Source organism: Symphalangus syndactylus, chromosome 23, assembly GCF_028878055.3.
Source record: "Symphalangus syndactylus isolate Jambi chromosome 23, NHGRI_mSymSyn1-v2.1_pri, whole genome shotgun sequence".
NCBI lineage: Eukaryota > Metazoa > Chordata > Mammalia > Primates > Hylobatidae > Symphalangus > Symphalangus syndactylus.
Window position 1 is genome coordinate 34,641,890 of NC_072445.2, and position 26,201 is coordinate 34,668,090.

The 26,201-nt window shown below is 37.5% G+C and overlaps 1 pseudogene; it reads left to right on the top strand.

Annotated features, from left to right (window-relative positions):
* Positions 1–338: 338 nt before the first annotated feature.
* Positions 339–26,201, top strand: LOC129472923 (olfactory receptor 4A5-like; annotated as a pseudogene).

Sequence of the window (26,201 nt, forward strand, 5' to 3'; positions counted from 1 at the left end):
ACCATAGCTAATTGTCGTGCCAAGAAATACATTTTAAATAAGGAGTTTTGAAATGTATAAATGGCTGTTGGGCCTTTAACTCTTCCTCTGTACAAAATATTCACTAAAACTTAGAGACAGAAGCTGTTAACTGTAGGCTTGACCTGTAATCTTTGAGGAGATGAGCAACTCAATAGAGACTCACTAAATGTTTATTGTTCATAAACCGCTGTTTAAGATATAAAGATGAAGATGTGCTCTGTGACATCATGTATGTATTCATGCTGCTGTTCACTGTTTCATTACAGGTCCTGCCCTCCTGGGCTCTCAACTCTGATATAAGCCTTAAAGAAGAGTAAATGAGGTCGATTAACAATGTTACAGAATTTGTCCTCCTGGGCCTCACTCAGGATCCTGATGTGCAAAAAGCATTATTTGTCATGTTTTTACTCACATACATTGTGACTATGTGGGCAACCTGCTCATTGTGGTGACCATTATTGCCACCCCCTCCTTGGACTCCCCAGTGTACTTCTTCCTTGCCTGCCTGTCATTTGTAGATGCTGTGTATTCCACCACCATTTCTCCCATATTGATTGTAGACTTACTCTGTGATAAAGAGACTATTTCCTTCCCAGCTTGCATGAGTCAGCTATTTATAGACCACCTCTTTGGTGGTGCTGAGGTCTTCCTTCTGGTGGTGATGGCCTATGATTGCTATGTGGCCATCTCTAAGACACTGCACTATTTGACCATCATAAATCGACAGGTTTGCATCCTTCTGTTGGTGGTGGCCTGGTTAAGAGGCTTTGTGCATTCTGTGTTTCAAATTGTTGTTGTGTACAATCTCCCTTTCTGTGGCCCCAGTGTCATTGACTACTTTGTGACATGTATCCATTATTGGAACTGGCATGCACTGACACCTACTTTATAGGCCTCACTGTGATTGCCAATAGTGGAGCAATCTCTATGGTCTTCACTCTTCCAGTAATCTCCTTGGGGTCATACTAAACCCTCTTAAAACTTATAGTCAGGAAGGGAGGCATAAAGTCCTGTCTACCTGTGGCTCCCACATTACCATGGTTGTCCTCTTTTTTGTTCCCTGTATTTTCATGTATGTTTGACCTGTTTCAAACTTTCCTATTGATACATTCATGACCGTGTTTTATACAGTTATCACACCCATGTTGAATCCATTAATATACAAATTGAGAAATTTAGAGATGAGAATTGTTGTGAAAGAACTCAACTATAGTTAGAATAATGGCGTTCTGCAGGGGCGCAGCGGGTCATGCCTGTTATCCCAGCACTTTGGGATGCAGTGGGGGAGATGACGAGGTCAGGATTTCGGGACCAGCCTGGCCAATGTGGTGAAACCCTGCTTCAACTAAAAAATACAAAAATTAGCCAGGAATGGTGGTGTGTGCCTCTATTCCCAGCCACTCAGGAGGCTGAGGCAGGAGAATCACTTGAACCAAGGAGGCAGAGTTTGCAATAAGCTGAGATTGTGCCACTGCACTCCAGCCTGGGTGACACAGCTAGACTTTGTCTCAAAATAAATAAATAAATAAATAAATAAATAAAATAAGGGTGCTCCTCTTCTTTTAGAAGACGTATATGTAGACAAGCTCTTTGCCATGATACTCTTAGACATCTAAGTGCAACTCAGGTATCCTAGGTTGCAAAGGCAGGATTTAGAAGCTCACAGCTCAAAGAGATGTTGTCTCATTATGGCATCTCTTTGAACGTTCAAGATCTCAAATTCTATATCTGCATTGAGTGTGAATGGGGCTCCTTTGATGTAGTTTCCCTTGTGCACATTTTAAATTATGGTTTTTCTCTATTTACAGATCTATTGAGACAGGATATTTCTTCTACATGCCCAGCTGACAATGGAGAAAGAGAGGGATAGGTAATTAAAAGAGACGCTCTTGTTCATAAGGAAAGGCAATGGTGCTTCCTTCAGTGTGATTTACTCAAAGACTGTAGAATATATAATCACCATGCTCAGAAATATCTTTGAAACTGGAAATATATAATTGCATTCATGCCACTGAGCAACAGGACTGGAAACCTCTGGGAGAGGTTCCTTTTGCTCTGAAAGTTATGCTTATGAATATGATATACTTCCCAGAGCCACCTCCTGAAATATGTTTCTATACATACTATTTACATTTTATTAAGATATTTTGTTAAACTATGGCATTAACAGAATTAAATTGTGTTTCCGTGAAAGCCCAGTAAATTCTCAGTAGTTGCCTTTCCAATGGACTTCCTCTGGACACTCTATCAGGAGTTATTGAATCCCAAATCCCAATAATCATCACATGGTGGCAGGATTAGGTTTCAGCTAGAGTCTTCCGTCTGCATATGTTCATACATATACACTTCCAAAAATCACTGTGCTTTAGGGTTCTTGTGTCTAATGGCATTGCATGAGTAACTTCGCATTATGAATCTTCTAGAGTCCTTATCATTTCTTTCTTTCTCCATTTCTTTCTTTCTTTCTTTCTTTCTTCTTTCTTTCTTTCTTCTCTCTCTCTCTCTCTCTTCCTTTCTTTCTTTCTTTCTTTCTTTCTTTCTTTCTTTCTTTCTTTCTTTCTTTCTGAGGCGGAGTCTCGCTCTTTCCCCCAGGCTGGAGTGCGGTAGCGTGATCTCGGCTCACTGCAAGCTCTGCCTCCCAGGTTCACACCATTCTCCTGCTTCAGCCTCCCAAGTAGGTGGGACTACAGGCACCCACCACCATGCCTGGCTAATTTTTTGTGTATTTTTTGGTAGAAACAGGGTTTCACCATATTAGCCAGGAGGGTCTCTATCTCCTGACCTTGTGATTCACCTGCCTTGGCCTCCCGATTCTTTCTTATTACAGTATGTTGAATATCTAGTGGTAAAATTGCTGAGGTTTGTGAAATGCCTCTGAAAGTCATAAACCATGTTGTTCCCAGAATCTTGCATGATAAGTCTAAGCTCTGTTTTTTGACTAGACTGATCAATCACATTATACTACTAATATTTACTGTATTCCCCATACTTTTCCACTTTGCTTCTTCAGAGAAAGAAACTATTACAGTGTTACCGAAGTAATGAATTAATTTATTTTGATTATGTTCATGTCCAAGTTTCATTTCGCCAAATTATGGCATTATGCTAAGCATATATCTCTGGGGAAAATGGAAACCATATGCTGCATTTCTTTCCACATAAAAACAAACTCTTCTGGATATTCCTTTAATCTGAAAAGTTGAACTGAAAGCTCAAAGACATAAAATTTGCAATTAAATTTTGAAAGACTAATGAGCCATTCTGAATGTGACAGTTTACAATGTTATGACAATATGGTAGTGTTTGAACTATCAATGTAAATTTAAAAAGTCTTTTAAATTAAAACCATTTCATAAACACATTTAAAATGCAGCTATTTCAGTTAGGATGTTTTTGGTTCAAATGATAGAACACTGAATTCAAATTTTTTGAAATATAAGAATATTTATTGATTGGCTAGCATAATTGCAATTTTCAATGTTATGAAAATATTTAAGGTAGGTGATAAAATGGATCAATTATGTTTTTAAAGAGTCCTTTTCTTTATTTTGTCCCATGAGTCACAATATTGGATTAAATCTGGATCTCCTATCATGCAAAGGGTTGCTATCTGTAGTGACTTAGAGACGGCTCCTCCCACAACTGTGGTAGAGGTAATTGACTTGATTGTGATGTGGAATGGAGGTGTTATAACACAATGGTTGCAAGAAATAATACTTTTGTCTTCCAGGTGAATTATTTAAGTATGTCTTGCCATTTCCTTTTCAAATAGAGGTAATAAACCAGAAAGTGCAACGGTCCTTTCCTGAATGGGTATAATGAACATGGATGAGGCATTTTGAGGATGAAAGTCTGGACTATCCCATTAAATAAGTTATGAGATCTATAGAGATGCTAGCAGAAGGTGAAGTGGAAAAAATTGATAAGGAAGAAGATGGTAAATAGTAGTTGCAACTCATATCAGCTGCAATGGCAAGAGACATAGTTTGTCCTTGAAGCTTTCTCTCCTAGTCCCCCTCAAGTAAGAGAACCCTAAAAGAGCTGTTCTGATAATGTATAAGAATACATAAATTAAAGTGGCATAAGGGGTGTATTGTGATGTATATAAGGAGGCCGTGCCCTTTCCTTCATTTAGGAAAGAAGAATTTATTTTTCCAGCTGTTGAGTGTGCTGTAAGTAGACAGCATTCAGATGATAGCACTTTCAGTATGTTTAGAAGTTGCAGAAAGCCACCTCGATAAAGGTCTCATGCCCTTTCCCAGAGCAGTCCCTCTTTGCATCCGGGTTAATATTTAGGTTCAGGTAACATTATACTGCAAGCAGAAAATATGGTTCTTTTCTAGAAGTAAATAATTTATTTTGTTAATTACAATTCTATATAATTTAAATGACAGTAATCATAAGAACATGTGGAATTGAATCTTGTGGATATTGAAATGGAGAAGGACATTGATCAGGCTGCATGGGGGAATGTTTATTAGTGTTAAGATAATCTCCCATAGATATATGTAGCACAAGGTTTATGTTCACTAAAATTATTGAGCACATACTGTGTGTCAAACATGTGGAAGAAAGCATTCCAGGTTTTTGGGGTGGAATGTTCAGGGTGGCACTATGACTCAGCCTTTAGGAGCCCATTTCAATGTTCTATCTAGACAATAGCTTCTAAGTGATGGGACATGTAGTCATAGCGCTGAATTCTATAGTGGTGAGTAATTTGCTTTACTTTATTTATTAGAAAAGATATCTCCTGGTTAGAAATGACAATGATTGTGATACCAAGGCAATGGATACTTCCCCATGAATAATAAATAAGACTAAAGCACAGGGACAATCATATAACCAGAATATATAATGTAATGACCAGATACTCTCTCTACCACATTGAGATTTGCAATGAAGTAAGCTGTCACAGGAAGAAGTGGAATCCCCGAAGAGATCAATAATGAGTTCCAAAACTGAATCACTAAGAAAAAGCCTAACAACTAGAAAAAGCCCAGGACCAGACGGATTCACAGCTAAATTCCACCAGACATAAAATAAGAGCTGGTGCCATTACAAGGGAAAGTATTCCAAAAAATTGAGGAGGAAGGATTCTTCCTTATTTAATTCTGTGAGGCCGGCATCATCCTGATACCAAAACTTGGCAGAGACTCAACAATAAAATAACACTTCTTGCCAATATCCTTGATAATGATAGAGGCAAAAATTCTCAATAAAATGCTAGCAAATCAAATCCAATAGCACATCAAAAATCTAATCCACCATGATCAAATAGGCCTTATCTCTGGGATGCAAGGTTGGTTTTACATATGCAAATCAAAAAATGTGATTCATCACAGAAACAGAACTAAAGACAAAAACCACGTGGTTATCTTGATAGATGCAGAAAACACTTGTGATAAAATACAATATCTCTTCAGGTTAAAAACCCTCAATAAATTAGGCATTGAAAGAATATACTTCAAAATAACAGGAGCCATCTAGGGCGGATCTATAGCCAACATTTTATAGAATGCACAAAAGCTATAAGCATTCCCTTTGAAAATTGGCACAAGCCAAGAATACCCTCTCTTATTGGTTCTATTTAACATATTTTGAGAAGTTCTGGTGAGAGCAATCAAACAAGAGAAACAAACAAAATGCAGAAAGGTAAGAAGAGCAGAAGTCGAAATATCAGATTTTGCAGACAGCACGATTCTATATCTAGAAAACCCCATAGTCTCTGCCAAAAGGCTTCTCACTCTGTTAAACAACTTTAGCAAAGTTTCAGGATACAAAATCAACATACAGAGATTATTGGTACCATTACTATACAACAATAGTATCCAAGCCAAGAGCCAAATGGGGAACGTAATCTCATTCACAATTGTCAAGCGGTAAATTATCTAGAAAGAGCTAAGTAGGGATATGAAAGGTCTCTACAAAGAGAACTAATAGTGAGAAGCAATATTTTTAAAATGCCCATACTTCCCGAAGAAATTTACAGATTCAATGCTATTTCTATCAAACTACCAATGGCATTTTTCACAGAATTAGAAAAAAACTATTTTAAAATTCACAGGGAACCAAAAAAGAGCTCGAATGGCTGAGATAATCCTAAGCAAAAAGAACAAAGCTGGAGGCATCACATTACCTGACTTCGACTATACTACTATGCTACAGAGATACAGCAAACAAAAGAACATGATACTGGTACAAAAACAGACACATAGACCGATGGAACAGAATATAGAGCCCAAAAATAATGCTGCCCACCTATAACCAACTGATCTTTGACAAAGTGAGCAAAAACAAGCAATACGGAACAGACTCCCCATTCAATGTATCATACTTGGATTACTTGCTAGCCACATGTAGAAGATTGAAACTGGACCCCTACCTTACATCATATACAAAAATCAACTCAAGATGATCAGTGTTTTAAATGTAAAACTTAAAACTGTAAAACCCTGAAAGGTAACTTAAGAAAAACTTTCTGGACATAGGACTTCATGAAGAAGTTTTTATTTTTATTTTTATTTATTATACTTTATGTTCTGGGATACACGTGTGGAACATGCAGTCTTGTTACATAGATATACTTGTGCCATTGTGGTTTTCTTCACCCATCAACCTGTCATCTAGATTTTAAGCCCTGCATGCATTAGGTATTTGTCCTAAAGATCTTTCTCCCCTTGCCCCCAACCCCAACAGTCCTCAGTGTGTGATGTTTGCCTCCCTGTGTCCATGTATTCCCATTGTTCACCTCCCAATTATGAGTGAAAACATTCGGTGTTTGGTTTTCTGTTCCTGTGTTATTTTGCTGAGAATGATGTTTTCCAGCTTCATCTATGTCCCTGCAAAGGACATGAACTCATTCTTTTTTATGGCTGCATAGTATTCCATGGTGTATATGTGGCACATTTTCTTTATCCAGTCTATAATTCGTGGGCATTTGGGTTGGTTCCAAGCTTTTGCTATTGTAAATAGTGCTGCATTAAACGTATGTGTGCATGTGTCTTTATAGTAGAATGATTTAAAGTCCTTTGGGTACATACACAGTAATGGGATTGTTGGGTCAAATGGTATTTCTGGCTCTAGAACCTTAAGGAATTCCCACACTGTCTTCCACAATGGATGAACTAATTTACACTCCCACCAACAGTGCAAAAGTGTTCCCATTCCTCCTCATCCTTTCCAGCCTCTGTTGTTTCCTGGCTTTTTAATGATTGCCATTCTAACTGATGTGAGGTGATATTTCATTTTGGTTCTGATTTGCATTTCTCTAATGACCAGTGTTGATGAGCTTTCTTTTTGTATGTTTGTTGCTGCATAAATGTCTTCTATTGAGAAGTGTCTGTTAATATTCTTCACCAAATTTTTGATGGGGTTCTTTGTTTTTTTCTTGTAAATTAGTTTAAGTTCCTTGTGATTCTGGATATTAGCCCTTTGTCAGATGGATAGTTTGCAAAAATTTTCTCCCATTCTGTAGGTTGCCTGTTCACTCTGATGACAGGTTTTTCGGTTTTTTTTTTTTTTTTTTTTTTTTTTTTTTGCTGTGTAGCAGCTCTTTAGTTTAATTAGATCCCATCTGTCAATTTTGGCTTTTGTTGCAATTGCTTTTGGTGTTTTAGTTATGAAGTCTTTGCCCATGCCCATGTCCTAAATGGTATTGCCTAGGTGTGCCTCTAGGGTTTTTATGGTTTTAGGTTTTACATTTAAGTCCTTAATTAATCTTGAGTTAATTTATGTGTAAAGTGTAAAGAAGGGGTCTAGTTTCAGTTTTCTGCATATGGCTATTCCAATTTTTCCAGCATCATTTATTAAATAGGGAATTCTTTCCCCATTGCTTGTTTTTGTCAGATTTGTTGAAAATCAGATGGTTTTAGATGTGTGGTGTCATTTCTGAGGCTTCTGTTCTGTTTCATTGGTCTATATCTCTTTTTTGGTACCAGTAGCATACTGTTTTCATTACTGTAGCCTTGTGCTATAGTTTAAAGTCAGGTAGCATGATACCTCCAGCTTTGTTATTTTTACTTAGAATTGTATTGGTTATATGGACTGTTTTTTGGTTCCATATGAAATTTAAAGTAGTTTTTTCTAATTCTGTGAAGAAAGTCAGTGGTAGCTTGATGGGGATAGCATTGAATGTATAAATTACTTTGGGTAGTATGGCCATTTTCACAATACTCGTTCTTCCTATCCATGAGGATGGATTTTTTTTATTTGTTTGTGTCCTCTCCTATTTCATTGAGCAGTGGTTTGTAGTTCTTGAAGAGGTCCTTCACATCCCTTTATTCCTAAGTATTTTCTTCTCTTTGTAGCAATTTTGAATGAGAGTTCACTCATGATTTGGCTCACTGTTTATTATTGGTGTATGGTAATGCCTTGTGATTTTTGTATATTTATATTGTATCCCAAACTTTCCTGAAGTTGCTGATCAGCTTAAGGAGTTTTTGGGCTGAGACGATGGTGTTTTCTAAATATACAATTATGTCATCTGCAAACATAGACAATTTGACTTTGTCTCTTCCTATTTGAATATATTTTCTTTCTTTTGCCTGATTGTCCTGGCCTAACTTTCAATACTGTGTTGAATAGGAATTTTGAGAAAGGGCATCCTTGTCATGTGCTGGTTTTCAAAGGGAATGCATCCAGCTTTTGCCCATTCAGTACAATATTGACTACAGGTTGGTCAAAAACAGCTCTTCTTTTTTTGAGGTATGTTCTAAAGATTTTTGATCAAGACGCCAAAAGAAATTGCAAGAAAATACATTGACAAATGGAATATAATTAAACTTAAGAGCTTCTGCAGAGCAAAAGAAACTATTGACAGAGTAAACAGACAACCTACTGATTGGGAGAACATATTTTCAAACTATGGATCTTAGAAAAGTCTAATATCCAGAATGTTTAATGACCTTTAACAAATTTAGAAGCAAAACACAAATATTAAAAAGGTACTTTGCCCAAAAAATAATGGGCAAATGATATTAACAGACACTTTTCAAAATAAGACATACATGCAGCCAACAAGTATGTGAAAAATGCACCATATTATCAAATATTAGAGAAATGCAAATCAAAACCACAATTAGATACCTTTGCACAACAGTCAAATTGGTTATTACTAAATGGTAAAAAAAAATAATTGATGCTGGTAATGTTGTAGAGAAAATGCAATACCTATACACTGCTTGTGGGAGTGTAAATTTATTCAGTTATTATAGAAAGCAGTGTGGCAATCACTCAATGATCTAGAAACAGAATTAACATTTCACCCAGCAATCTCGTTATTGAGTATATACTCAAAGGAACATAAATTGTTCTATTATAAAAATATGTCAATACATATTGTATTACTGTTTTCACACTGCTGATAGAGACATACGTGAGTCTGTCAATTTACAAAAAAGGAGGTTTAGTAGACTTACTGTTCCAAATGGCTGGGGAGGCCACACAGTCATGACAGAAGGCAAGGAGGAGAAAATTATGTCTTACATGCTTGGCAGCAGGCAAAGTCAGAGCTTGTGCAGGCAAACTCCTTATAAAACAATCAGATCCCCTGATACTTATTCACTACCATGAGAACAGCATGGGAAAGATCTGTCTCCATGATTCAATTGCCTCCTATCAGATCTCCCACAACATGCAGGAACTCATGATGAGATTTGGGTGGGGACACAGCCAAACCATATCATTCCACACCTGTTCACACCCAAATCTCATGTACTCACATTTCCAAACGTATTTTTCCTTCCCAATAGTCACCCAGGGTCTTAATTCATTTCAGCATTAAATCAAAAGTCCACAGTCCAAAGTCTCATCTGAGACAAGGCAAGTCCCTTCTGCTTATGAGCATGTAAAATCAAAAACAAGTTAATTATTTTCTGGATAAAATGAGGGTACAGGCTTTGGGTAAACAAAGTCATTAAAAATGGGACAGATTGGCCAAATAAAGGTGATACAGGCCCCATAAAAGTCCAAAATCCAGTTGAGCAGTCAAATCTTAAAACTCCAAAGTGATCTCCTTTGACTCCATGTCTCACATCCTGGTCACACTGATGCAAGAGGTGAGTTTCAATGGCCTTGTACAGGTCTGCCTCTGTGACTTTGCAGGGTATAGCCTTCCTTCTGGCTGGTTTCATGGGCTGATGATGTGTCTGCAGCTTTTCCAGGTGCATGGTGCAAGCTGTCCTTGCATCTAACATTCTGGAGTCTGGAGGACAGTGGTCTTCTTCTCATAGCTCCACTAGGCAGCGCTGGAGTGGTGACTCCCTTTGGGGGGCTCTGTCCCCACTTTTCCCTTCCATACTGCCCTAGCAGAGGTTCTCCATGAGTTCCCCACCATGGAACAAACTTCTGCCTGGACATCCAGGCATTTCCATACATCCTCTGAAACCTAGATGGAGGTTCACAAACCTAAATTCTTCACTTCTGTGCACCCACAGGTTCAAAACTCATAGGAGCTGACAAAGTTTGGGGCTTGCAACTTCTGAAGCCACAGCCTGAACTACACTTTGCCTCCTTTTAGTCATGACTGCAGAGCTGTGATGCAGGGCAACAAGTAACTAGACTGCAAACAGCAGAGGGATGCTGGGTCAGGCCCATGAAACCATTTTTCCTCCTGTGCTCAGTGTCTGTGATTAGAGAGACTGCCACAAAATTTTCTGACATGCCCTGGAGACATTTTTCACATTATCTTGGTAATTAACATTTGCTCCTCATTACTTATGCAAATATCTGCAGCCTGCTTGAATTTCTCCTCAGAAAAAGGGATTTTTTTTTACTGCATTGTCACATTGAAAATTTTCCAAACTTTAATTCTCTGATTCCCTTATAAAACGGAATGCCTTTAACAGCACTCATGTCACTTCTTGAATGTGTGTTGCTTAGAAATTTCTTCCAACAGATACCCTAAATCATCTCTCTCGAGTTCAAAGTTCCACAAATCTCTAGGGCAGGGGCAAAATGCTGCCAGTCTCTTTGCTAAAATATGAGAAGGGTCACCTTTGCTCCAGTTCCCAAAAAAATTCCTCATCTCCACCTGAGACCACCTCAGCCTGGATTTCAATGTACATAACATTATCCATAATTTTAGTCAAAGCCATTCAAGAAGTCTCTAGAAAATTTCAATCTTGCCCACATTTTCCTGTCTTCTTCTGAGCCCTCAAAACTGTTGCAACCTCTGTTTGTTACCCAGTTTGAAAGTTGCTACCTTATTTTTAGGTATCTTTTCAGTGTGCCCCACTCTACTGGTACAAATTTACTGTATTAGTCCATTTTCACGCTGCTGATAAAGACATACCCAAGACTTGCCAATTTACAAAAGAAAGGTTTAGTGGATTTATAGCTTCAAGTGGCTAGGGATACCTCACAGTCATGCCAGAAGGCAAGGAGGAACAAGTTGAATCTCACATGGATGGCAGCAGGCAAATAGCTCCTGCAGGCAAACTCCCCCTTTTAAAATCATCAGATATTGTGAGTCTTATTCACAATCAAGAAAACAGGGTGTGAAAGACCTACCCCCATCATTCAATTACCTTCCACTAGGTCTATTTCACAACAGCTGTGAATTCAAAATGAGATTTCAGTGATGACACAGCCAAACAATATCACATATGTTAATTACAGCAATATTTACAATAGCAAAGACACAGAATCAAACTAAATGCTCATTAACAGTAGAATGGATTAAAAAATCGGCAAAAGTACACCATAGAATACTATGCAGCAATAACAACTTTGAGATTATGTCTTTGCAACACCATGGATAGACCCAGAAGTCATTATCCTAAGCAAATTAGAAGAAATACTGCATGTTTCTTACTTATCAGTGGGAGATAAGACTGGTTATTCAAGCTAAACAGGAAGAACACATGGATACTAGAAGGGGAGCAACAGATACTGAGGCCTTATTGAAAGGGGTGGATGGGAGTAAGGAGAGTATCAGAAGAAGTACCTATCAAATGCCATGCTTATTACACAGGTGATGGCATTATCTGTCCACCAAACCCCCATGACATACAGTTGACCTATATAACAAGCCTGCACATGTACTCCCAAACCTCTAAAAATAATTACAGCCATATACCTTCAAATACTTTGCCTATCTTTCTGCAATTATAATTCAATATATGTAAGAGTTTGGTACTGTGAACTTTAAATTCTTTTATACCATTTTCTGCATTAACTTTATTGCTTTCTGCTTTGTTCTGCTTATTTTCTTCTAATTTACTATTTCTCTCTTTAACTGTTTCTAATCTTCTGTTACATGCAACCACTGAGTTCCTACATTTGTACATTGTATATTTTAGTTTTCAAACTTAGTTGATTCAATGTATTATGCATCTTGTGTTTTAATTATTTGTATACACTAGTTATATTTAAAATGTCTGTTTTCCATTATTTGAATCATCTGTATCTGTTTTATTTTGCTTTTGTCTTTTGATTAGGCCTTGTCTTCTCCTAAACTTTGTTATTTTTGAGTGCTACATTTTGCATATTAAAAATTCTAAGACATATTAAGACTTTTATTATGTTGATTTTCTTTAAAAGAGGATTGACTATTTTTCTAGCCAGCAGCTGGGATTGAAGATATAAAAATCCCTTACAACATTAATCCAATGAAGAAATGAGATGACCTATGCTAGGCTTGAGTTCCTTTGCATACTATTTCATTGTGTATTCATTCCTACACCTTTGTCTATTCATCCCTACTCCAAGAGTAAAGTCCTCTGTGGTCTCCAGTGCAAGCCTGGTTGTTTAAAAAGAACTCTTTTTCTTGGTAGATTTTGAGGTTCATTTATTCTTCTGAGAACAGCATCTATATAAGGTCCCACCCAACTTTTCAGGCTTTCATTTGTGGCTTTAGACTTATTCTGTACTCTTAGAGGAAAGAACCTAAAGGCAGGCTTCTCTTTGGAAATGTTATTCCCTCAAATTCTTTACTTATCAAAGTTTCTAAGTGCTTTAAAGTGCATGTATTTTATATTTTTCTAGCACTTCTATTTTTTCTCATTCTAAATTTGGTGGAAAACAAGTGATTTCTGCTTTTTAAAGAAGATAAATATATATCTATATTTTACTGTCCACTTTGGCAATAAATATGGGTTATAGTGAATTACTGTAGACTATGGCATATTTTGAGGCAACAACTACATCAGTTAATATTTTCAATGTATTTCTTCATTGGAGCAATAAATTCAGATTCTGGGCTGTGGTAGACATCATCTGAGCTAGGAAACACTTTTATGTCGTTCAGACAAATGGAAAGCTTTAGTGGTTTTTTGACTTCAACTGGAAGGGGCATAGAGAGTTATGCCTTATTCTTATATTAGTACTCCATCTTGGAGTCATAATTTAATGCATAGTACCTTTGCTCACATCAGATTATATTTCAGTATCAAATATATATTTTGTGCATCTTTAACCACCTACCAATAAGAGAACATAGCATCTAGATGTGCTTTTTAAATTTTAGAAGTGATCCAAATTGCATTTGGGGTAGCTATATTTAATCCATTTATTAGGCAAGTTGAAAACTGCCAAATTTAGTGGAGGATATTCCACAATAAATCATGTTTAGTGATGCCTACTACATGAGAAATATCTTTAGCTGGTTGAGATAAGTATTTATGGGGCTCTATACCTAAGGCCCTTTTGACACAGAAGTTCCAGTATTTAACTAAACATACAATGAGGTAAAGATGCTCAGTGGAGGCAATGACAAGCCAATTTATGGAATGGGCAATGTAAGTCCTTAGAGAACGACTGCCTTCTTGGAAAATTACAATTTCTTTCTTGTAAAAATGAGTACTGAATTAATATTTGACTAAAATTAAGAGATTGAATTAGTGGACTATATATCATTACGGTTGCATCTGACACAAATTCAGACCCTGATAAACATCTTGTAATCTAACCTAAAATTGCAGAACTGTGACTACCTGTCTTTCCAATAAGTGGAACATCAACTTCAGTTCAAGGCTCTCTGCCTTTGAGCTTCAAGTCTTCTTGGGCACAGACTCCTAATAGCAAGGGTAAGGTGTCTCTGTTTGTTTTATAATTGGGTAAGAAAATATGTTTGGAAGAATCAATATCGTGAAAATGGCCATACTGCCCAAGGTAATTTATAGATTCAATGCCATCCCCATGAAGCTACCAATGACTTTCTTCACAGAATTGGAAAAAACTACTTTAAAGTTCATATGGAACCAAAAAAGAGCCCGCATCGCCAAGTCAATCCTAACCCAAAAGAACAAAGCTGGAGGCATCACGCTACCTGACTTTAAACTATACTACAAGGCTACAGTAACCAAAACAGCATGGTACTGGTACCACAACAGAGACATAGATCAATGGAACAGAACAGAGCCCTCAGAAATGATGCCGCATAGCTACAACTATCTGATCTTTGGCAAACCTGACAAAAACAAGAAATGGGGAAAGGATTCCCTATTTAATAAATGGTGCTGGGAAAACTGGCTAGCCATATGTAGAAAGCTGCAACTGGATCCCTTCCTTACACCTTATACAAAAATTAATTCAAGATGGATTAAAGACTTATATGTTAGACCTAAAACCATTAAAATCCTACAAGAAAACCTAGGCAATACCATTCAGGACATAGGCATGGGCAAGTACTTCATGTCTAAAACACCAAAAGCAATGGCAACAAAAGCCAAAATTGACCAATGGGATCTCATTAAACTAAAGAGCTTCTGCACAGCAAAAGAAACTACCATCAGAGTGAACAGGCAACCTACAGAATGGGAGAAAATTTTTGCAACCTACTCATCTGACAAAGGGCTAATATCCAGAATCTACAATGAACTCAAACAAATCTACAAGAAAAAAACAAACAACCCCATCAAAAAGTGGGCAAAGGACATGAACAGACACTTCTCAAAAGAAGACATTTATGCAGCCAAAAAACACATGAAGAAATGCTCCTCATCACTGGCCATAAGAGAAATGCAAATCAAAACCACAGTGAGATACCATCTCACACCAGTTAGAATGGCCATCATTAAAAAATCAGGAAACAACAGGTGCTGGAGAGGATGTGGAGAAATAGGAACACTTTTACACTGTTGGTGGGATTGTAAACTAGTTCAACCATTGTGGAAGTCAGTGTGGCGATTCCTCAGGGATCTCGAACTAGAAATACCATTTGACCCAGCCATCCCATTACTGGGTATATACCCAAAGGACTATAAATCATGCTGCTATAAAGACACATGCACACGTATGTTTATTGCGGCACTATTCACAATAGCAAAGAGTTGGAACCAACCCAAATGTCCAACAACGATAGACTGGATTAAGAAAATGTGGCACATATACACCATGGAATACTATGCAGCCATAAAAAATGATGAGTTCATGTCCTTTGTAGGGACATGGATGAAACTGGAAAACATCATTCTCAGTAAACTATCGCAAGGACAAAATACCAAACACCGCATGTTCTCACTCATAGGTGGGAATTGAACAATGAGAACTCATGGACACAGGAAGGGGAACATCACACTCTGGGGACTGTTGTGGGGTGGGGGGAGGGGGGAGGGACAGCATTAGGAGATACAGCTAATGCTAAATGACGAGTTAATGGGTGCAGGAAATCAACATGGCACATGGATACATAAGTAACAAACCTGCACATTGTGCACATGTACCCTAAAACCTTAAAGTATAATTAAAAAAAAAAAAGAAAATATGAGGCTGGTTCATTCTCGCTGAAATATTACTTGCTTTTCATAAACATTTCACAATATGAAGTCATATTTTATTTTTCAATTTACTTAGAATTTTCTTATTTACATTACAGGCTTTATACATTACTTGGCATCCAGCTACTCTTCTTTGGCAAGAACCAAATCTTTGTCCTTAGAGAAAATAATCAACTCGTCCAGGTTAATTTCCACTAATTAGGTCAATTTTAGTCATGCAAATGGGGAATCTTTGATTTTCTATGAAGTAATTTTTTTCAGCAGATAAAAATATTCAACTACCTTTGTACAGTAAATGTTGACATTATGTTTAAGCATCTTCATATTTTTAGCATCTGATTTAAATACTTTTATAGTTTTCTGAAACACTGAAATAATGAGAAGCCTGTGTGAAAATATGAAAACTGTAGCCACTAAAAGCTATTTCTAGATCCATGGCTAAACCATCCATTTTCATGTGTTTTATGATCACACATAGATGCATGAGGAACCTACAGTAACCCTCAGTAAAAGAAGCATTGATTTTTTGGACTGAGGACAAAAGTCAAGATGTGAATTCTTGAAACTACAGACAGGGATATTCATTAAAAATTCCTGTGATGGAGGCGGAGCTTGCAGTGAGCAGAGATCATGCCAGTGCACTCCAGCCTGGGTGACATAGTGAGACTCCGTCTCAAAAATAAATAAATAAATAAATAAATAAATAAATAAATAAATAAATAAATAAAATTGTACATTTTTGTGGAAAAAAATTCCTGTGATATGTTTAAATATAGGTAATGTCTTACCTATCATATATTTTCATTGGAGGAATTCTAATTAAGAAAATTAAGCTAGCAAAACACAGACATTAATCAGAGTATACAAAGTCTATTTGGTTTTAGAATACAGTCTGATAGGCATTTATTTTCCATTTTGCCAAAAGTAGAGAAACATGTTCCATGATATATCTGTAACATATAAACCAGTACACTTATCATCTTAATTTATAGGATATAATATTTTACATGATATGTTAATAAATATGTAGAATTACTTTTAGACATATTTGATTAAAGAATTTAAAATTGCATATCATGTCAAGTGTGTTAGAGTGTAAAGGAGTCAATGACTATTATGTTCTGGAAGCATGATATGGATTTTTATGTGTGAATCTAAAAATCATCTCAGCAAACCTAATAGTGTATGCTTGTAAAGAAACCCATGCTCCAGAAAGTACTTTGTGTACTGTCATTAAGAAATATTTATAAAACTGCAATTGTTAAGTGCTTTGGAGGGTTGTTTTTATGTTTATGGAATTTTGCCTTTTGAAAACGTCATATTGTGAAGAAACTATGTTAAATTTTTACATTAGAAAAATGTTAACTTAGTGGTTTAATAGCCTATTAATACTATCTTTCAGCTTTTTTAAGATATTAAATCATTGATGACTTAAACTATTGGGAATAGTTTACATATCCTATTTTTTTCAAATAAACTGTTAAACTGCCCAACAGAAGATTTAGCATGATGAAATTTATCACTGATGATTAATAGAGAAAAGGAACAAATATTTGTAGCAAGTAAGGGTGGAAAAAAAGAGAATTGAATGTAGACTACATTATACTCTTGTGTTCTTCAGCAGTTGTGTTTCTATCAGTCTACAGCTTCAATAAGGACAGAACTCCAGAATCAGCTGGAAGAGGTAATGTGAATGAAACATAAACATAGACTGTCCATCACAGCAGGTGTCTAGAGAGAGCTCTAACTCTGTCTGCATGTGCACTCCACCACTTCCAGATCTATGTAAATGGAATAATCTTTTCTATTTAAGTTTTAATTATTCTGTAGGTTTCTTCAGCAGTGAATAATCAGAAAGTTGGGTTTGTAGCTCTGCTTGTCCTAATGTCCTCCTTTCTTTAAGTTTGTCCTCAACCATCAGATCTGCAGACATAGAGAAACTAATGATTTTTTCTTTTTGAAATTTCTTTTATTTGTGTACTTTTTACTAAGATTTTGTCTGTATTTATTTGTTATGGCTACCCCAAAAATCCTCCTGAGTCACCCTGAGGACAAAAAGGAGGTTGCATTTCCAGTATTTTCTCATTAAAAGAAATCTTTTTGAAGAAGAATTTTAAAAGAATACTAGCCTCACTTAATTATCACATTAATCTTCTTATTGCTTGTAGATATTCATTTATTAGCTATAATTTGTTTTCTTATTTGATTCTTTTTTCTTTCATCTTCAATATTTAGCTTTATCTGTAATGATAGATCCAATTTTTCCTATAGTTCTGCTTGCTTCTTATCAAGATATATTACTTCACAGTTAAATTATTACTCATATATAAATAAATCAATAATTTTTTAGACATGCAATTTTATTGTACATATGCCCCCACAAAGAGTGTATGAGGTGCATTTGTATTATTCATTTCTTCCTGGGCTATGTCTATAAATCTTATCAAGTTGACAAATATCTGAGTGATTTGTTCTGATCCAATGTTCACAGTGAAGCATTGAAGATTACTAGTAACAGCTCTCAGTTGTTGAGCCTTTATCAGGTGCCAGTCAGTGTTCTAGACACTTTACTTTTTTGTAATAAAATAAGAACTATAAGAGGTAAGAACTATTGGTATCCCCATTCTAAAAATACTGTAAGTGAGGCACAAAGAGCTTCAGTAGGTGGCCCTAATTAGTGATGCTGGGATTGCAGTAGAGGCAGTGTGGCTCCAGAGTCCACATCATTTACCACCATAATCTACTATCTCTCCAAAGAAGTCTTGAGTCTTAAGTAGGTACACAGTGTATGAGAAATATATTATTTGCTCATGGTATTTGTCAAATCTCACATATACAGGCTAGGAATGTTCATGTAACTGTCATAAGCTTGAAAATTGTTATTTAATAATAAAAATATGAAAAATGAAAAAGTATCAGCAGAATAGAATAATGTAGGGCAGCACAAATAATATCCTTGGTAATTAGACTGGGAAGGATTCTGAGTTCATCTAGTTCAATCTCACAAGCATGTCACAGTGCTGGAGAGATTTTGTTTATGGCTGATTTTGGGGCCTGTTTATGGCCAGATTTGGGGGCCTGTTCCCCACATGTCCCCCTTTTTGTTTTTTCAAGATGATAAAGGCAAAGTTGGCCTTAGCACAGTGAGCTACTTCTCGCAGGAATTGGGATCTGCATCTGCAGACTATACAAACACAAACAACACAGATTAAAAGCACAATTATCACTAAAATCACAGAGCCTCCAAGTGTTTTCATCCATTTTAATGGATTAATAGCTGCTAACCTGTCTGCAGCTCCTTCAAACACTCCAGTTCCTGGCATTAAGGTCAGGTGTGCCTGAGATGCTTTAAATATCTGTTCTTTTAATTTTGCAATATCCAAAGACATGTTTGTAAAGTGTCCTTGTAGATGTTTTATATTCTTTCTCAAACTTTGATCTTATTAGGAGCCATTAATAGTTTCCAGAAATCCTTATGTTTAGCTCCTAGAGTGGGCCATATCATTAAATGTTGAGGTGCCACTATACCACCATGTTTACAGACAATAGGAACTCTTGCCATACTTGCTACCATTTCTACCATCTGACCATTTTGTTCAGACCAACTGAACATAGTGCGGCCATGGCAAGCAGACTGAGAGGTGCAATTCAAGCTAAACATCTCCTTAGGGTACCAATCAATAATTATTCCATAGGAATCATTGCACAGCACCTCTGCCTGTTCTGCAATGCAATGTTTCCAAATAAGTACGTTCATTTTTTTCTGACCAGGTCCAATGCTGCTTAAAAATAGGTTTTTGAGGGTGATATGCCTCAATTATAGGAGCAGATTTATTATGGTAAATACTGAGACCAGAAAACATGTGTAACTGTGTCATAGAGTGATTATATCCAGGCATTATTGATAGCGAGGGATTAGGCAACTAGTGGCCTTTCCCAAACAGATAGGCAAATGTTCAAATCCTAAAGAAATATTTATAACAGTTCCTTCCTCATGTGGGTGAGATGGGCCTCTATCATTGGTAGAACTGAGCATCCAAGAGCTATCATTAGTGTATACTTCCAATGGGAGGTCCAGCCAAGTTACGGGCCATAGAAGTGGTGGAAAAGGTAAGTATGCCCAATAAGCATAATTGTTCTCTGTGTCAGCCCTTGTGGAAGGAAAACTCACACCAGTAGTGATCTCCGCTATCATAGCTATCATTAAGGTACTCCTTGTGACTTGTTGTCTTGCTTTCCTCAGGTTTTCTCCTGCAATTTGTGACAGCTTCTTGATCTGTTCCCAGGTAGGTAGCTGTGTTCAACAAGTGTTGCTTATGGCAGTTGGGGTCCTCCTCAGCATCAACTTGGACATTGCTGCCACTGGTGGGTCTTTGGGATCGTCCCAAAATCTCTTCCTGGGTATCTGATTCATAGTAAGACTGTAGCTGCCTCAATGGCACCCAAATTGGCTATTGATTTTGTCCTGGAGAAACACAAGCATAACCTCTACCCCAAGTTATTATTTTACCTATTTCTCAAATTTTGTTATCAGATCTCTCCACCAAACCAGTTGTTCTGCTTCTGTCTTTGCAGCTGGTTTCTGTAGATGTTGTTCAGCTGCTGATAACATCTGGCCTTTAGACAGGCTCAAAAAATTTAAAGTTAACAATGCTAGATTCAACTACATATGTGGTATCCCGTAGCCCCGTTTTCCCTGTTTTGCTTTTGCAACTGCTTTTTCACGGAGAGATTCATTCTTTCCACTTGGCTTGTCCTTGAGGATTAAATGGGATACCAGTAATGTGTTTAATATTCCATACAGAGAAAAATGTAGCTAGAACTTGGCTAGTATAGCCTGGGTCATTGTCTGTTTTAATAGAAGCTGGAATGACCATCACCACCAAACACTGCAAAAGGTGACGTTTAACACAGGCAGAAGACTCTCCTGATTGGCATGTAGCCCAGACAAAGTGAGAAAATGTATCTATACATACATGCACATAAGCTAGTCTCCCGAATGAGGGAACATAGGTGACATCCCTTTGCCAAAGAGAATTAGGTTCCAATCCTCGAGGATTAACTCCTCCTGTTAAAGATGAAGAATGTACCATTTGGCAAGTTGGGCATTGCTGGATAATAGCTTTAGCTTCTTTCCAGGTAAAGCTGTATCTACCTTTGAGACCAGAGGCATTAACATGGGTTAAACTGTGAAAGTGTCTGTCATTAGATATTGCAGTAGCAACTAGGCAATCAGCCATTTGATTCCCTGCAGTCAAATGTCCTGGAAGAGCTGTATGACCCCTAATATGAGTAATGTAAAAAGGGCCTATTCTAATCCTAGCTGCTGTTTGCAATTGGGTAAATAAAGTCATCAATTTTTCATCTGTATGGAATCATAACTGAGCATTTTCAATTAATTGTGTGGAATGAACCATGTATGAAGAATCAGAAATCACATTGATAGGTATATTAAAAGCAGCCAGTACCTCAATTACAGCTACAAGCTCCTCATTTTGAATTGAAGTATAGGGCATCTGGAAAACTTTACCTTTTGACCCAGAATAAGAAGCTTTACCATTACTAGACACAACTATGAAGACATTTTCAGCATCTTCAATTGGTTTAAATTTAGTTATTTTAGGGAGAATCCAATTAGTTAATTTCAAAAATTGAAACAGTTTTGTTTTAGGAAAATGGTTATTGAGAATACCCATAAAGTCAGCTAAATGGGTTTGCCAAGTAAGACTATAAAAGCTTGCTGTATTTGTGCCTTCATAAGAGGGACAATAATATTTCCAGGATCATACCCATATAATTTAACAATCCAAGTTCTCCCATTTCCTATCATAGCGATTTGATCCAAATAAGGAGTTAAAGTCTGTGAATTAGAATGTGGACAAAAAAGCCACTCTACAAGATCTTGCTTTTGCAAAATAAAACCAGTAGGTGAATGCTGAGTTGAAAAAATTAGCAAATTTAGAGTGTTCTCTGGATCTTTTCTATTTATTTAAGCCCTATGCACTTTTTTCTCAATTAACTGTAACTCTGCCTCAGTCTCATTTGCTAATTGCTGAGGGTTAGTGAGACTGGGATCTCCTCTAAGGATAGAAAATGGATTACCCATGGCACAGGTTGGAATACCTAGAGCAGGTCACATCCAATTAATGCCCCCTAGTAATTTTTGAAAGTCATTTAATGTTTTCAATTGATCCCTATGTATGGTTACTTTCTGTGGGACTATCGTATTGTCTTTCACTAAGGTCCCCAAGTAGGAGTAAGGAGTAGTCTGAAATTTGTCAGCAGCTATAATTAAACCAGCACAAGAAATCAAATTTTGCAAGTGATCATAACATTGGAGTATTATTTCTCGAGCGGGAGCAGCACAAAATATATCATCCATATAATGAATAATGTAACATTGTGAAAATTTTTTACAAGTAGGTTCAATTGCTTGCCCTACATAAGTCCCGGCAAATTGTTGGACTGTTTAACATGCCTTGTGGCAATATTTACAATGAAAATGCTCAGCAGGCTGCAGGTTGTTTACCACAGGAATTGTAAATGCAAACCTTTCACAATCTTGCTTAGCTAAGGGGATAGTAAAGAAACAGTCTTTTAAATCTATGACTATTAAAGACCAATTTTTCAGAATCATAGCAAGAGAAGGCAATACTGGTTGTAATGCCCCCACGGGTTGTATAACTGAGTTAATGGCTCTAAGATCTATCTGTCAACATTCTCCATTTACCTGATTTTTTCTTAATAACAAAGACTCGAGAATTCCAGGTGGAAAGGGTTGGAATTATGTTTCCTTTTTCTAATTGTTCAGTAACTATGTCCTCTAAAGCCTCCAGTTTCTCTTTATTCAGCGGCCATTGTTCCATCCAAATTGGCTTATCTGTTAACCATTTTAAAGGTATAGGTTCTGGAGGCTTAAAAATGGCCACCATCAAAAATGGTATCCTAAATCTTGGGAGGAACTTTGTCTTTCCACTTGAGGTTGTTCCTTCAAAACTTGCAAATTTTTTCCTAGTTCCATATTAGGGGCATACCCATTTCATGCATCATATGTTGGCTTTGAGGGCTGTATAATTGCTCTGCAATTAGAACTTGTGCTCCTCATTGTTGTAATAAATCTCTTTCTCATAAATTTATAGGTACAGATGTTATAATTGGTTTAATAGTCCCAGGTTGTCCATCAGGCTCTTCACAGTGCAAAATATAATTACTTTGGTATACTTCAGGGGTTTTGCCAACTCAAACTATGTTAAATTGAGTTGGTGGAATTGGCCACGTGGACAGCCAGTGCTGTAGAGAAATGATTGAAATGTCTGCTCCTGTATCTACCAAACCTTTAAATTTCTTTCCCTGAGTAGTTATTTCACAGGTAGGCCATTTATCAGTAATTTGATTCACCCAATAAGCTGTTTTGCCTTGTTTATTGGTGCTTCCAAATCCTCCTGGTTGTTTAATTTCACTTTTCCCTATTTCCACATACAGCACAATCAGGAGCTGTGCTATACGCTCTCCTGGCTCTGCTTTCCAGGGAATATAAGTAGATATAACCGTTTGAATTTCCCCATTGTAATCTGAATCAATGACTCCTGTATGTACTTGAACTCCTTTTAAATTTAAACTAGATCTACCTAGAAGTAATCCTACCATCCTCACTGGCAAGGGTCCACAGACTCCTGTTGACACTTTTTGTGGGGGTTCTGCAGGAAGAAGGCTCACAGCTTTTGTGCAGCATAAATCTACTGTGGAAATACAAGCTGTAGTGGGGGACAGGCATTGCACAGGGATGAGGGAATGGCCTGAGCCAGAAGCACCCTGGTTTGGAATGGGGCCCAGGACAGGCCCCTCATAGCATTTCCTGAAATTGGGTTCCCATCTTTATCAAACTTAGAGTGACACTGATTAGCCCAATGTTTTCCTTTTTTTTTTTTTTCATTTTGGACATATTCCAGGCTCAGCAGTTTTCTTTTATCCCTCAACTGGCAGCCTGACTCACTGATTTTTTCTACATTCTTTTTCAGTATGACCATGCTTCCCACAGTTAAAACAAGCTCTGGGAAATGAAATATTTCCTTTACCAACTCTCAGTCCTGCCATAGCTTGTGCCAACAAAGTAGCTTTATGCAGATTGTCTCTGATACTGTCACAGGTCTTGATATAATCAACTGAATGTGCTTTCTTTCTAGTAGGTCACAGAGCAGCTTGGCACTTGAAATTAGCATTGTCAAAAGCTAGTAACTGCAACACTATATACTGAGCAGCTGATTCTGCAATCACTTTTTTAAGAGACTCCTGTAACCGAGCTGTAAAATCTGCGTTCCGTTCTTTTGGTCCCTGCTTAACAGCACTAAAGGAAGGATATTACTCTCCTTCTGAAGTGATTTTTTTCCCAAGCTCTAGTGAACATTCTGCTAAGCTGTTATATGGCATCATCCTGCATGACCACTTCTGCATCTAAAGCAGCCCAGTTGCCGACCCCCAAAAGTTGGTCTGCAGTTATATTAATTTGAGGTTTGGCCTGGGTGTTGTGAGCAGCCTGAATGGAAGGTTCATCTGCACACCAACTTTTAAATTGTAAGAACTGAGCAGGAGTTAGACAAGTAAGAGCATCCCAGTCAGTAGGAATCATCCAAATGGACAGCAACACTCTTTAACAGTCCCATTACAAAAGGATAACCTGGTCTGTATTGATTAATAGCTTGTTTAAATTCTTTGAGTGATTTAAAAGGAAAAGTCTCAAATTTAGATGTAATATTTTCCTGTTGATCTAGGGGGTGTATTCTAACAGGGAACTGCCCAACCTTTATATCACCCTCTCATCTAGCTTGCTGAATTCCTGCCTGAATAGAACTGAGAGTGGTTGCTCAAGGCGCTGCCTGAACAGTCACTGGGGCAACTACTTTTCAACCAGTGTCCTCCAGAAAAGAAAGATCTGGAGGGTCAGGCCACTCCTTTTCTTCAAAATAATGAAGGGGTGCGGAAGGGTAGGGACAAACCTCTCCCTCCTTTGCCACTTTAGCTTTAGCTGGCAAACAAACCTGCTCTGTCACCTCTTCTGTTACTTCATTATATTCTATTTCCTCCTCATCATCAGTGTGAAAATGTTCCAAGGTGGAACCGACCAGAGCACACACTTGTCCCTTTGTTACCCTGATGCTTCCGAGCTCCCCTTTTTACTCACCATGGGGATTGCTTAAGAGTACTTGAGTGTTCTCCAGCACAGTTCCATGTTCTCCAACCATCACTCCAGTGACCCTTCAACCTAGGTTTGAGCCCCATGTATGGGCACCACTTGCTGAGACAAGCTCAGTTGTGGAGACCCTAACCCAGCAGTGCTAGAGGATTTAAAGACACACACACAGAAATATAGAGTGCAGAGTGAAAATTAGGGGGCTGACAGCCTTCCAAGCTGACAGCCATGAACAGAGTTTTACCCAGATATTTATTGACAGCAAGCCAGAGATAAGCATTGTTTCTATAGATTATCGATTAACTAAAACAGGAAACAAAGGGATGGGCTCTGGCTAGTTATCTGCAGTAGGAACATGTCCTTAAGGCACAGATTGCTCATGCTATTGTTTGCGGTTCAGGAATGTCTTTAAGTGGTTTTCTGCCCTGGGTGGGCCAGGTATTCCTTGCCCTTATTCCTGCAAACCAATAACCTTCAGCGTGGGTGTCATAGCCATCACGAGCATGTCACAGTGCTGCAAAGATTTTGTTTATGGCCAGTTTTGGGGCCTGTTTATGGCCAGATTGGGGGGCCCGTTGCCAGCAATGGAGACTTACTAAATGTCCATTGAGTATAAACCACCACTGAAGATAAAATGATGATGTGCTCAGTGACATAATGGATGTATTGATATTCCTGTTCACAATGTCATTACAAGTCCTCTTCTCCTGAGCTCTCAACTCTGACACAAGCCTGAAAGAAGAGTCAAAGGGCCAGATTAGCAAAGTTACACAATTTGTCCTCTTGTGTCTAGCTCAAGACACTGATGTGCAAAAAGCATTATTTGTAATGTTTTCATACATATACATTGTGACCATGGTGGGGACCCTGCTTATCATGGTGACTATTATTGGCAGTTCCTCCTTGGGGTCCCCCATAATTTCTTCCTTGCCTACTTGTCATTTATGGATGCTGCACATTCTACTGCTATTTCACTCAAATTGATGTAGACTTACTCTGTGATAAAAAGACTATTTTCTTCCCAGCTTACATGGGCGAGCCCTTTCTAGAACACCTATTTGGTTGTCCTCTTTTTTGTTCCCTGTGTTTTCATGTATGTTGGACTCGTTTTAAACTTTCCCATTGATAAATTTATGACTATGTTTTATACAGTTATCACACCCATGTTGAATCCTTTAACATACAGTTTGAGAAATTCAGAAATGAAAAATGGTACAGAAAACCTCTGGTGTAAAAAATTAACTGTAGATAGAATAAGCGTGTCCCTCTTCATGTAG